We start from the raw sequence: 12,811 nt of genomic DNA on the forward strand, positions 1-12,811 counted from the left end.
GCCGAAGAGCCAGGGCAAAAAACTGGAGCTGTGCCTCTTCTGCAGAAAGTCAGCTTTGCAACGGTGCCATCCGCATTGCTGTCGCTCCTCGAATTCCCAACACAAAGTCCATTACAATGGAACCTCTTTGGCACCCGTGCTGGGCTGCCCAGCATCCCAGGGAGTAGAGCATGAACGGTTGGCCTCTGCTCCCACAGCCGAAGAGCCAGGGGAAAAAGCTTGAGCTGTGCATCTTCTGCAGAAAGTCAGCTTTGCAACGGTGCCGTCTGCATTGCTGTCGCTCCTCCATTTCCCAACTCAAAGTCCATTACAATGGAACCTCTTTGGCACCCGTGCTGGGCTGCCCAGCATCCCAGGGAGTAGAGCATGAACGGTTGGCCTCTGCTCCCACAGCCGAAGAGCCAGGGCAAAAAACTGGAGCTGTGCCTCTTCTGCAGAAAGTCAGCTTTGCAACGGTGCCATCCGCATTGCTGTCGCTCCTCGATTTCCCAACTCAAAGTCCATTACAATGGAACCTCTTTGGCACCCGTGCTCGGCTGCCCAGCATCCCAGGGAGTAGAGCACGAACGGTTGGCCTCTGCTCCCACAGCCGAAGAGCCAGGGCAAAAAACTGGAGCTGTGCCTCTTCTGCAGAAAGTCAGCTTTGCAACGGTGCCATCCGCATTGCTGTCGCTCCTCCATTTCCCAACTCAAAGTCCATTACAATGGAACCTCTTTGGCACCCGTGCTGGGCTGCCCAGCATCCCAGGGAGTAGAGCACGAACGGTTGGCCTCTGCTCCCACAGCCGAAGAGCCAGGGCAAAAAACTGCAGCTGTGCCTCTTCTGCAGAAAGTCAGCTTTGCAACGGTGCCATCCGCATTGCTGTCGCTCCTCGATTTCCCAACTCAAAGTCCATTACAATGGAACCTCTTTGGCACCCGTGCTGGGCTGCCCAGCATCCCAGGCAGTAGAGCACGAACGGTTGGCCTCTGCTCCCACAGCCGAAGAGCCAGGGCAAAAAACTGGAGCTGTGCCTCTTCTGCAGAAAGTCAGCTTTGCAACGGTGCCATCCGCATTGCTGTCGCTCCTCGATTTCCCAACTCAAAGTCCATTGCAATGGAACCTCTTTGGCACCCGTGCTGGGCTGCCCAGCATCCCAGGCAGTAGAGCACGAACGGTTGGCCTCTGCTCCCACAGACGAAGAGCCAGGGCAAAAACATTGAGCTGTGCCTCTTCTGCAGAAAGTCAGCTTTCCAACGGTGCCATCCGCATTGCTGTCGCTCCTCCATTTCCCAACTCAAAGTCCATTACAATGGAACCTCTTTGGCACCCGTGCTCGGCTGCCCAGCATCCCAGGGAGTAGAGCATGAACGGTTGGCCTCTGCTCCCACAGCCGAAGAGCCAGGGCAAAAAACTGGAGCTGTGCCTCTTCTGCAGAAAGTCAGCTTTGCAACGGTGCCATCCGCATTGCTGTCGCTCCTCAATTTCCCAACTCAAAGTCCATTACAATGGAACCTCTTTGGCACCCGTGCTGGGCTGCCCAGCATCCCAGGGAGTAGAGCACAAACGGTTGGCCTCTGCTCCCACAGCCGAAGAGCCAGGGCAAAAAGCTTGAGCGGTGCATCTTCTGCAGAAAGTCAGCTTTGCAACGGTGCCATCCGCATTGCTGTCGCTCCTCCATTTCCCAACTCAAAGTCCATTACAATGGAACCTCTTTGGCACCCGTGCTGGGCTGCCCAGCATCCCAGGGAGTAGAGCACGAACGGTTGGCCTCTGCTCCCACAGCCAAAGAGCCAGGGCAAAAACCTTGAGCTGTGCCTCTTCTGCAGAAAGTCAGCTTTGCAACGGTGCCATCAGCATTGCTGTCGCTCCTCGATTTCCCAACTCAAAGGCCATTACAATGGAACCTCTTTGGCACCCGTGCTCGGCTGCCCAGCATCCCAGGGAGTAGAGCACGAACGGTTGGCCTCTGCTCCCACAGCCGAAGAGCCAGGGCAAAAAACTGCAGCTGTGCCTCTTCTGCAGAAAGTCAGCTTTGCAAAGGTGCTATCCGCATTGCTGTCGCTCCTCCATTTCCCAACTCAAAGTCCATTACAATGGAACCTCTTTGGCACCCGTGCTCGGCTGCCCAGCATCCCAGGCAGTAGAGCACGAACGGTTGGCCTCTGCTCCCACAGCCGAAGAGCCAGGGCAAAAAGCTTGAGCGGTGCATCTTCTGCAGAAAGTCAGCTTTGCAACGGTGCCATCCGCATTGCTGTCGCTCCTCCATTTCCCAACTCAAAGTCCATTACAATGGAACCTCTTTGGCACCCGTGCTCGGCTGCCCAGCATCCCAGGGAGTAGAGCACGAACGGTTGGCCTCTGCTCCCACAGCCGAAGAGCCAGGGCAAAAACCTTGAGCTGTGCCTCTTCTGCAGAAAGTCAGCTTTGCAACGGTGCCATCAGCATTGCTGTCGCTCCTCGATTTCCCAACTCAAAGTCCATTACAATGGAACATCTTTGGCACCCGTGCTGGTCTGCCCAGCATCCCAGGGAGTAGAGCACGAACGGTTGGCCTCTGCTCCCACAGCCGAAGAGCCAGGGCAAAAAACTGGAGCTGTGCCTCTTCTGCAGAAAGTCAGCTTTGCAACGGTGCCATCCGCATTGCTGTCGCTCCTCCATTTCCCAACTCAAAGTCCATTACAATGGAACCTCTTTGGCATCCGTGCTCGGCTGCCCAGCATCCCAGGGAGTAGAGCACTAACGGTTGGCCTTTTCTCCCACAGCCGAAGAGCCAGGGCAAAAAACTGGAGCTGTGCCTCTTCTGCAGAAAGTCAGCTTTGCAACGGTGCCATCCGCATTGCTGTCGCTCCTCCATTTCCCAACTCAAAGTCCATTACAATGGAACCTCTTTGGCACCCGTGCCCGGCTGCCCAGCATCCCAGGGAGTAGAGCACGAACGGTTGGCCTCTGCTCCCACAGCCGAAGAGCCAGGGCAAAAACCTTGATCTGTGCCTCTTCTGCAGAAAGTCAGCTTTGCAACGGTGCCATCCGCATTGCTGTCGCTCCTCCATTTCCCAACTCAAAGTCCATTACAATGGAACCTCTTTGGCACCCGTGCTCGGCTGCCCAGCATCCCAGGGAGTAGAGCACGAACGGTTGGCCTCTGCTCCCACAGCCGAAGAGCCAGGGCAAAAACCTGGAGCTGTGCCTCTTCTGCAGAAAGTCAGCTTTGCAACGGTGCCATCCGCATTGCTGTCGCTCCTCCATTTCCCAACTCAAAGTCCATTGCAATGGAACCTCTTTGGCAGCCGTGCTCGGCTGCTCAGCATCCCAGGCAGTAGAGCACGAACGGTTGCCCTCTGCTCCCACAGCCAAAGAGCCAGGGCAAAAACCTTGAGCTGTGCCTCTTCTGCAGAAAGTCAGCTTTGCAACGGTGCCATCCGCATTGCTGTCGCTCCACGATTTCCCAACTCAAAGTCCATTACAATGGAACCTCTTTGGCACCCGTGCTCGGCTGCCCTGCATCCCAGGGAGTAGAGCACGAACGGTTGGCCTCTGCTCCCACAGCCGAAGAGCCAGGGCAAAAACCTTGAGCTGTGCCTCTTCTGCAGAAAGTCAGCTTTGCAACGGTGCCATCAGCATTGCTGTCGCTCCTCCATTTCCCAACACAAAGTCCATTACAATGGAACCTCTTTGGCACCCGTGCTGGGCTGCCCAGCATCCCAGGGAGTAGAGCATGAACGGTTGGCCTCTGCTCCCACAGCCGAAGAGCCAGGGGAAAAAGCTTGAGCTGTGCATCTTCTGCAGAAAGTCAGCTTTGCAACGGTGCCATCTGCATTGCTGTCGCTCCTCCATTTCCCAACTCAAAGTCCATTACAATGGAACCTCTTTGGCACCCGTGCTGGGCTGCCCAGCATCCCAGGGAGTAGAGCATGAACGGTTGGCCTCTGCTCCCACAGCCGAAGAGCCAGGGCAAAAAACTTGAGCTGTGCCTCTTCTGCAGAAAGTCAGCTTTGCAACGGTGCCATCCGCATTGCTGTCGCTCCTCCATTTCCCAACTCAAAGTCCATTACAATGGAACCTCTTTGGCACCCGTGCTGGGCTGCCCAGCATCCCAGGGAGTAGAGCACGAACGGTTGGCCTCTGCTCCCACAGCCGAAGAGCCAGGGCAAAAAACTGGAGCTGTGCCTCTTCTGCAGAAAGTCAGCTTTGCAACGGTGCCATCCGCATTGCTGTCGCTCCTCCATTTCCAAACTCAAAGTCCATTACAATGGAACCTCTTTGGCACCCGTGCTGGGCTGCCCAGCATCCCAGGGAGTAGAGCACGAACGGTTGGCCTCTGCTCCCACAGCCGAAGAGCCAGGGCAAAAACCTTGAGCTGTGCCTCTTCTGCAGAAAGTCAGCTTTGCAACGGTGCCATCCGCATTGCTGTCGCTCCTCGATTTCCCAACTCAAAGTCCATTACAATGGAACCTCTTTGGCACCCGTGCTGGGCTGCCCAGCATCCCAGGGAGTAGAGCACGAACGGTTGGCCTCTGCTCCCACAGCCGAAGAGCCAGGGCAAAAAACTGGAGCTGTGCCTCTTCTGCAGAAAGTCAGCTTTGCAACGGTGCCATCCGCATTGCTGTCGCTCCTCGATTTCCCAACTCAAAGTCCATTGCAATGGAACCTCTTTGGCACCTGTGCTGGGCTGCCCAGCATCCCAGGGAGTAGAGTACGAACGGTTGGCCTCTGCTCCCACAGCCGAAGAGCCAGGGCAAAAAACTGCAGCTGTGCCTCTTCTGCAGAAAGTCAGCTTTGCAACGGTGCCATCCGCATTGCTGTCGCTCCTCCATTTCCCAACTCAAAGTCCATTACAATGGAACCTCTTTGGCACCCGTGCTCGGCTGCCCAGCATCCCAGGGAGTAGAGCATGAACGGTTGGCCTCTGCTCCCACAGCCGAAGAACCAGGGCAAAAAACTGGAGCTGTGCCTCTTCTGCAGAAAGTCAGCTTTGCAACGGTGCCATCCGCATTGCTGTCGCTCCTCGATTTCCCAACTCAAAGTCCATTACAATGGAACCTCTTTGGCACCCGTGCTGGGCTGCCCAGCATCCCAGGCAGTAGAGCACGAACGGTTGGCCTCTGCTCCCACAGCCGAAGAGCCAGGGCAAAAAACTGGAGCTGTGCCTCTTCTGCAGAAAGTCAGCTTTGCAACGGTGCCATCCGCATTGCTGTCGCTCCTCGATTTCCCAACTCAAAGTCCATTGCAATGGAACCTCTTTGGCACCCGTGCTGGGCTGCCCAGCATCCCAGGGAGTAGAGCACGAACGGTTGGCCTCTGCTCCCACAGCCGAAGAGCCAGGGCAAAAACATTGAGCTGTGCCTCTTCTGCAGAAAGTCAGCTTTCCAACGGTGCCATCCGCATTGCTGTCGCTCCTCCATTTCCCAACTCAAAGTCCATTACAATGGAACCTCTTTGGCACCCGTGCTCGGCTGCCCAGCATCCCAGGGAGTAGAGCATGAACGGTTGGCCTCTGCTCCCACAGCCGAAGAGCCAGGGCAAAAAACTGGAGCTGTGCCTCTTCTGCAGAAAGTCAGCTTTGCAACGGTGCCATCCGCATTGCTGTCGCTCCTCAATTTCCCAACTCAAAGTCCATTACAATGGAACCTCTTTGGCACCCGTGCTGGGCTGCCCAGCATCCCAGGGAGTAGAGCACAAACGGTTGGCCTCTGCTCCCACAGCCGAAGAGCCAGGGCAAAAAGCTTGAGCGGTGCATCTTCTGCAGAAAGTCAGCTTTGCAACGGTGCCATCCGCATTGCTGTCGCTCCTCCATTTCCCAACTCAAAGTCCATTACAATGGAACCTCTTTGGCACCCGTGCTGGGCTGCCCAGCATCCCAGGGAGTAGAGCACGAACGGTTGGCCTCTGCTCCCACAGCCGAAGAGCCAGGGCAAAAACCTTGAGCTGTGCCTCTTCTGCAGAAAGTCAGCTTTGCAACGGTGCCATCAGCATTGCTGTCGCTCCTCGATTTCCCAACTCAAAGGCCATTACAATGGAACCTCTTTGGCACCCGTGCTGGGCTGCCCAGCATCCCAGGGAGTAGAGCACGAACGGTTGGCCTCTGCTCCCACAGCCGAAGAGCCAGGGCAAAAAACTGGAGCTGTGCCTCTTCTGCAGAAAGTCAGCTTTGCAACGGTGCCATCCGCATTGCTGTCGCTCCTCCATTTCCCAACTCAAAGTCCATTACAATGGAACCTCTTTGGCATCCGTGCTCGGCTGCCCAGCATCCCAGGGAGTAGAGCACTAACGGTTGGCCTCTGCTCCCACAGCCGAAGAGCCAGGGCAAAAAGCTTGAGCGGTGCATCTTCTGCAGAAAGTCAGCTTTGCAACGGTGCCATCCGCATTGCTGTCGCTCCTCCATTTCCCAACTCAAAGTCCATTACAATGGAACCTCTTTGGCACCCGTGCTCGGCTGCCCAGCATCCCAGGGAGTAGAGCACGAACGGTTGGCCTCTGCTCCCACAGCCGAAGAGCCAGGGCAAAAACCTGGAGCTGTGCCTCTTCTGCAGAAAGTCAGCTTTGCAACGGTGCCATCCGCATTGCTGTCGCTCCTCCATTTCCCAACTCAAAGTCCATTGCAATGGAACCTCTTTGGCAGCCGTGCTCGGCTGCTCAGCATCCCAGGCAGTAGAGCACGAACGGTTGCCCTCTGCTCCCACAGCCAAAGAGCCAGGGCAAAAACCTTGAGCTGTGCCTCTTCTGCAGAAAGTCAGCTTTGCAACGGTGCCATCCGCATTGCTGTCGCTCCACGATTTCCCAACTCAAAGTCCATTACAATGGAACCTCTTTGGCACCCGTGCTCGGCTGCCCTGCATCCCAGGGAGTAGAGCACGAACGGTTGGCCTCTGCTCCCACAGCCGAAGAGCCAGGGCAAAAACCTTGAGCTGTGCCTCTTCTGCAGAAAGTCAGCTTTGCAACGGTGCCATCAGCATTGCTGTCGCTCCTCCATTTCCCAACACAAAGTCCATTACAATGGAACCTCTTTGGCACCCGTGCTGGGCTGCCCAGCATCCCAGGGAGTAGAGCATGAACGGTTGGCCTCTGCTCCCACAGCCGAAGAGCCAGGGGAAAAAGCTTGAGCTGTGCATCTTCTGCAGAAAGTCAGCTTTGCAACGGTGCCATCTGCATTGCTGTCGCTCCTCCATTTCCCAACTCAAAGTCCATTACAATGGAACCTCTTTGGCACCCGTGCTGGGCTGCCCAGCATCCCAGGGAGTAGAGCATGAACGGTTGGCCTCTGCTCCCACAGCCGAAGAGCCAGGGCAAAAAACTTGAGCTGTGCCTCTTCTGCAGAAAGTCAGCTTTGCAACGGTGCCATCCGCATTGCTGTCGCTCCTCCATTTCCCAACTCAAAGTCCATTACAATGGAACCTCTTTGGCACCCGTGCTCGGCTGCCCAGCATCCCAGGGAGTAGAGCACGAACGGTTGGCCTCTGCTCCCACAGCCGAAGAGCCAGGGCAAAAAACTGGAGCTGTGCCTCTTCTGCAGAAAGTCAGCTTTGCAACGGTGCCATCCGCATTGCTGTCGCTCCTCCATTTCCAAACTCAAAGTCCATTACAATGGAACCTCTTTGGCACCCGTGCTGGGCTGCCCAGCATCCCAGGGAGTAGAGCACGAACGGTTGGCCTCTGCTCCCACAGCCGAAGAGCCAGGGCAAAAACCTTGAGCTGTGCCTCTTCTGCAGAAAGTCAGCTTTGCAACGGTGCCATCCGCATTGCTGTCGCTCCTCGATTTCCCAACTCAAAGTCCATTACAATGGAACCTCTTTGGCACCCGTGCTGGGCTGCCCAGCATCCCAGGGAGTAGAGCACGAACGGTTGGCCTCTGCTCCCACAGCCGAAGAGCCAGGGCAAAAAACTGGAGCTGTGCCTCTTCTGCAGAAAGTCAGCTTTGCAACGGTGCCATCCGCATTGCTGTCGCTCCTCGATTTCCCAACTCAAAGTCCATTGCAATGGAACCTCTTTGGCACCTGTGCTGGGCTGCCCAGCATCCCAGGGAGTAGAGTACGAACGGTTGGCCTCTGCTCCCACAGCCGAAGAGCCAGGGCAAAAAACTGCAGCTGTGCCTCTTCTGCAGAAAGTCAGCTTTGCAACGGTGCCATCCGCATTGCTGTCGCTCCTCCATTTCCCAACTCAAAGTCCATTACAATGGAACCTCTTTGGCACCCGTGCTCGGCTGCCCAGCATCCCAGGGAGTAGAGCATGAACGGTTGGCCTCTGCTCCCACAGCCGAAGAACCAGGGCAAAAAACTGGAGCTGTGCCTCTTCTGCAGAAAGTCAGCTTTGCAACGGTGCCATCCGCATTGCTGTCGCTCCTCAATTTCCCAACTCAAAGTCCATTACAATGGAACCTCTTTGGCACCCGTGCTGGGCTGCCCAGCATCCCAGGGAGTAGAGCACAAACGGTTGGCCTCTGCTCCCACAGCCGAAGAGCCAGGGCAAAAACCTTGATCTGTGCCTCTTCTGCAGAAAGTCAGCTTTGCAACGGTGCCATCCGCATTGCTGTCGCTCCTCGATTTCCCAACTCAAAGTCCATTACAATGGAACCTCTTTGGCACCCGAGCTGGGCTGCCCAGCATCCCAGGGAGTAGAGCACGAACATTTGGCATCTGCTCCCACAGCCAAAGAGCCAGGGCAAAAACCTTGAGCTGTGCCTCTTCTGCAGAAAGTCAGCTTTGCAACGGTGCCATCCGCATTGCTGTCGCTCCACGATTTCCCAACTCAAAGTCCATTACAATGGAACCTCTTTGGCACCCGTGCTCGGCTGCCCAGCATCCCAGGGAGTAGAGCACGAACGGTTGGCCTCTGCTCCCACAGCCGAAGAGGCAGGGCAAAAAACTTGAGCTGTGCCTCTTCTGCAGAAAATCAGCTTTGCAACGGTGCCATCAGCATTGCTGTCGCTCCTCCATTTCCCAACTCAAAGGCCATTACAATGGAACCTCTTTGGCACCCGTGCTCGGCTGCCCAGCATCCCAGGGAGTAGAGCACGAACGGTTGGCCTCTGCTCCCACAGCCGAAGAGGCAGGGCAAAAACCTGGAGCTGTGCCTCTTCTGCAGAAAGTCAGTTTTGCAACAGTGCTATCCGCATTGCTGTCGCTCCTCCATTTCCCAACTCAAAGTCCATTACAATGGAACGTCTTTGGCACCCGTGCTCGGCTGCCCAGCATCCCAGGGAGTAGAGCACGAACGGTTGGCCTCTGCTCCCACAGCCGAAGAGCCAGGGCAAAAAGCTTGAGCTGTGCCTCTTCTGTAGAAAGTCAGCTTTGCAACGGTGCCATCCGCATTGCTGTCGCTCCTCCATTTCCCAACTCAAAGTCCATTACAATGGAACCTCTTTGGCACCCGTGCTGGGCTGCCCAGCATCCCAGGGAGTAGAGCACGAACGGTTGGCCTCTGCTCCCACAGCCGAAGAGCCAGGGCAAAAAACTTGAGCTGTGCCTCTTCTGCAGAAAGTCAGTTTTGCAACGGTGCCATCCGCATTGCTGTCGCTCCTCCATTTCCCAACTCAAAGTCCATTACAATGGAACCTCTTTGGCACCCGTGCTGGGCTGCCCAGCATCCCAGGGAGTAGAGCACGAACGGTTGGCCTCTGCTCCCACAGCCGAAGAGCCAGGGCAAAAAACTGCAGCTGTGCCTCTTCTGCAGAAAGTCAGTTTTGCAACGGTGCCATCCGCATTGCTGTCGCTCCTCCATTTCCCAATTCAAAGTCCATTACAATGGAACCTCTTTGGCATCCGTGCTGGGCTGCCCAGCCTCCCAGGCAGTAGAGCACGAACGGTTGGCCTCTGCTCCCACAGCCGAAGAGCCAGGGCAAAAACCTGGAGCTGTGCCTCTTCTGCAGAAAGTCAGCTTTGCAACGGTGCTATCCGCATTGCTGTCGCTCCTCCATTTCCCAACTCAAAGTCCATTACAATGGAACCTCTTTGGCATCCGTGCTGGGCTGCCCAGCATCCCAGGGAGTAGAGCACGAACGGTTGGCCTTTTCTCCCACAGCCGAAGAGCCAGGGCAAAAAGATTGAGCTGTGCCTCTTCTGCAGAAAGTCAGCTTTGCAACGGTGCCATCCGCATTGCTGTCGCTCCTCCATTTCCAAACTCAAAGTCCATTACAATGGAACCTCTTTGGCACCCGTGCCCGGCTGCCCAGCATCCCAGGGAGTAGAGCACGAACGGTTGGCCTCTGCTCCCACAGCCGAAGAGCCAGGGCAAAAAACTGGAGCTGTGCCTCTTCTGCAGAAAGTCAGCTTTGCAACGGTGCCATCCGCATTGCTGTCGCTCCTCCATTTCCCAACTCAAAGTCCATTACAATGGAACCTCTTTGGCACCCGTGCTGGGCTGCCCAGCATCCCAGGGAGTAGAGCACGAACGGTTGGCCTCTGCTCCCACAGCCGAAGAGCCAGGGAAAAAAACTTGAGCTGTGCCTCTTCTGCGGAAAGTCAGCTTTGCAACGGTGCCATCCACATTGCTGTCGCTCCTCCATTTCCCAACTCAAAGTCCATTACAATGGAACCTCTTTGGCACCCGTGCTCGGCTGCCCAGCATCCCAGGGAGTAGAGCACGAACGGTTGGCCTCTGTTCCCACAGCCGAAGAGCCAGGGGAAAAAGCTTGAGCTGTGCATCTTCTGCAGAAAGTCAGCTTTGCAACGGTGCCATCCGCATTGCTGTCGCTCCTCCATTTCCCAACTCAAAGTCCATTACAATGGAACCTCTTTGGCACCCGTGCTCGGCTGCCCAGCATCCCAGGGAGTAGAGCATGAACGGTTGGCCTCTGCTCCCACAGCCGAAGAGCCAGGGCAAAATCTTGAGCTGTACCTCTTCTGCAGAAAGTCAGCTTTCCAACGTTGCCATCCGCATTGCTGAGGTTCCTTGATTTCTCAACTCAAAGTCCATTACAATGGAACCTCTTTGGCATCCGTACTGGGCTGCCCAGCATCCCAGGCAGTAGAGCACGAACGGTTGGCCTCTGCTCCCACAGCCGAAGAGCCAGGGCAAAAAACTGGAGCTGTGCCTCTTCTGCAGAAAGTCAGCTTTGCAAAGGTGCTATCCGCATTGCTGTCGCTCCTCCATTTCCCAACTCAAAGTCCATTACAATGGAACCTCTTTGGCACCCGTGCTCGGCTGCCCAGTATCCCAGGGAGTAGAGCACGAACGGTTGGCCTCTGCTCCCACAGCCGAAGAGCCAGGGCAAAAAGCTTGAGCGGTGCATCTTCTGCAGAAAGTCAGCTTTGCAACGGTGCCATCCGCATTGCTGTCGCTCCTCCATTTCCCAACTCAAAGTCCATTACAATGGAACCTCTTTGGCACCCGTGCTGGGCTGCCCAGCATCCCAGGGAGTAGAGCACGAACGGTTGGCCTCTGCTCCCACAGCCGAAGAGCCAGGGCAAAAACCTTGAGCTGTGCCTCTTCTGCAGAAAGTCAGCTTTGCAACGGTGCCATCAGCATTGCTGTCGCTCCTCGATTTCCCAACTCAAAGGCCATTACAATGGAACCTCTTTGGCACCCGTGCTGGGCTGCCCAGCATCCCAGGGAGTAGAGCATGAACGGTTGGCCTCTGCTCCCACAGCCGAAGAGCCAGGGCAAAAAACTTGAGCTGTGCCTCTTCTGCAGAAAGTCAGCTTTGCAACGGTGCCATCCGCATTGCTGTCGCTCCTCGATTTCCCAACTCAAAGTCCATTACAATGGAACCTCTTTGGCACCCGTGCTCGGCTGCCCAGCATCCCAGGGAGTAGAGCACGAACGGTTGGCCTCTGCTCCCACAGCCGAAGAGCCAGGGCAAAAAACTGGAGCTGTGCCTCTTCTGCAGAAAGTCAGCTTTGCAACGGTGCCATCCGCATTGCTGTCGCTCCTCCATTTCCCAACTCAAAGTCCATTACAATGGAACCTCTTTGGCACCCGTGCTGGGCTGCCCAGCATCCCAGGGAGTAGAGCACGAACGGTTGGCCTCTGCTCCCACAGCCGAAGAGGCAGGGCAAAAACCTGGAGCTGTGCCTCTTCTGCAGAAAGTCAGTTTTGCAACGGTGCTATCCGCATTGCTGTCGCTCCTCCATTTCCCAACTCAAAGTCCATTACAATGGAACGTCTTTGGCACCCGTGCTCGGCTGCCCAGCATCCCAGGGAGTAGAGCACGAACGGTTGGCCTCTGCTCCCACAGCCGAAGAGCCAGGGCAAAAAGCTTGAGCTGTGCCTCTTCTGTAGAAAGTCAGCTTTGCAACGGTGCCATCCGCATTGCTGTCGCTCCTCGATTTCCCAACTCAAAGGCCATTACAATGGAACCTCTTTGGCACCCGTGCTGGGCTGCCCAGCATCCCAGGGAGTACAGCACGAACGGTTGGCCTCTGCTCCCACAGCCGAAGAGCCAGGGCAAAAAACTGGAGCTGTGCCTCTTCTGCAGAAAGTCAGCTTTGCAACGGTGCCATCCGCATTGCTGTCGCTCCTCGATTTCCCAATTCAAAGTCCATTACAATGGAACCTCTTTGGCATCCGTGCTGGGCTGCCCAGCCTCCCAGGCAGTAGAGCACGAACGGTTGGCCTCTGCTCCCACAGCCGAAGAGCCAGGGCAAAAACCTGGAGCTGTGCCTCTTCTGCAGAAAGTCAGCTTTGCAACGGTGCTATCCGCATTGCTGTCGCTCCTCCATTTCCCAACTCAAAGTCCATTACAATGGAAGGTCTTTGGCACCCGTGCTGGGCTGCCCAGCATCCCAGGGAGTAGAGCACGAACGGTTGGCCTTTTCTCCCACAGCCGAAGAGCCAGGGCAAAAAGATTGAGCTGTGCCTCTTCTGCAGAAAGTCAGCTTTGCAACGGTGCCATCC

The sequence above is a fragment of the Psittacula echo genome (genome assembly GCF_963264785.1).
Source record: "Psittacula echo genome assembly, chromosome: 24".
In the NCBI taxonomy this organism is placed as follows: Eukaryota; Metazoa; Chordata; class Aves; order Psittaciformes; family Psittacidae; genus Psittacula; species Psittacula echo.